The sequence below is a fragment of the Micropterus dolomieu genome, linkage group LG12 (assembly GCF_021292245.1).
Source record: "Micropterus dolomieu isolate WLL.071019.BEF.003 ecotype Adirondacks linkage group LG12, ASM2129224v1, whole genome shotgun sequence".
NCBI classification, from domain to species: Eukaryota; Metazoa; Chordata; class Actinopteri; order Centrarchiformes; family Centrarchidae; genus Micropterus; species Micropterus dolomieu.
This window is the reverse complement of record NC_060161.1, coordinates 31,689,855-31,691,752: the sequence shown is the minus strand read 5'-3', so window position 1 is coordinate 31,691,752 and position 1,898 is coordinate 31,689,855.

The window sequence follows — 1,898 nt, the reverse complement described above, 5'->3', positions numbered from 1 at the left end:
TGCATTTACCAGTTCTTCTCGTCTGTCAGTAGCTCTGCCCATCTGTTCGCTATCTACGTTTTTCCTGGATTATTTCATTTTCACCTGCCTGGAGGATTGTTTGTTTTACTGTTTTGGATGTTGGATGTTATATTCCTCTTTTCAGATTTCAGGCTTTTGTTGGACTACCTTGTTTCCCGTGAATGCATCAGTTAAAATCATCCTGCCATGTCCTGACAATTATAGAGGGCTGGGGTGAAAGAACACATGGTTTTATTTCATGCTGTCTCATTCTGGACCGGACAGCCTTTTTTCCCCCTGAGGTGAGGCGACTCATTAACACAGATACACAACAGGTATGTAGCGTTTTTACATGACTCACTTATGTTTAATAGATTATTTTAGGGATTTCACTTTTTAACATGTCATTATTGTAATTATTTATATCCTGTCTCTAGATTGAAAGTGAAACTGCAGTCTTCATCTGCAATGTTTTTTCATACACCCGTGAGTTTTGGAGCACCAGCCAGTTGCTTAACACGTAAAATGACGTTGAAGTCTGTTGTTACATTTTGTAAACGTTATAGACAAAGCATTGCATTTTGAATACCAGAAGTGATTTTAAAAAAGGTAAACGAGTGGTTTAATAAACTGAGCCATAATGTATATGGGGAAAAAGATAATTTGGAATAAGTGGAAAATCTTTGAAGTTTTTTTTCCCCACAATTTATTTTTTAATATTATTTATTTATATAATATATAATTCAGTTTAGTTTGTGTTTCCACATATATCACATGTCCTATCTTTGCTCTTATCGTAACTGCTTTGTTTGACTGTATTAATTAGTTTAAGTTACTAATAGAAGTTACTAAAAAAACATTATTTCACAAAGCTTTAGAGTATTAAAAAAGCATTTACACTGACTTTCATTATAATAGACTCCCAGCTAGCTCACCTTGCATATATTTTTATTTACAGAACTCCAGGATGATTCATATAAAAGACAGACTCCCCTTCAAACATGAGGTCAATAACTTGAGTTCAATGGTCTTGCATCATGCTGCCGTCCTCATTCTCCTGACACACTCTTGTGGAGGTAAATGACACCCAAAAAGATGGTAAAAGCCCTTGGTTTGAGTTTTAAAAAAAATAAAAATACTGTTATGTACTGGTCATGTCATACCGCACAACTACAAAAACAACATCGGTAGCACTTTATAATAACTACACACTATAAAGCATTAGTTAAGTATTAGTAAATATGGAATTCATCATTTATAAAGCATTATTCATACATTAATACACATTAGTAAGTCATTTATAAACACAGTTATAAATGTTTTATTCTTTAATATCTACACACTATGAAGCAGTTGTTAAGTATTATTACATTTTTAATTCATCATTTATTCATCATATTATAGCAATGCTTTATATTATAAAGTGCTACCACAACATCCACTATGGGCCTACAATTAATTTCACAACCCACGTTTTCTTCTTACATTTGATAAGTCCACCAGATCTTCTGTGTATTTTGAGTGTAACATGTAGTCTTTGAAATAAGAAATAAGACTATCTTCATCTTACAAAGGAAAAGTAGAATCAATGCAGCAATGAAGCAATATATCACATCATTGCTTACGCTTTGTCACGCTGTCTGAAAGCGTCAAACTCAGTAAGGAAAGAGGGTGTTTTATGATATGCAGATTGTAAAGGCCCTTGAGGCTAATTGTGATTTGTGATACTGGGCTACATGAATATAATTGACTTGACTTCACACTAATGTCAAATGCGGTGATTAGGAAGGCATTTGGACTGACCAGATGAAAAAAATGGTCTAAAAGCAGGGCTACTAGTAATGACCATATGGGCACTTTGGTCAACTAGAAGGAGCAGGGGGGGGGGGGGGGGGGGG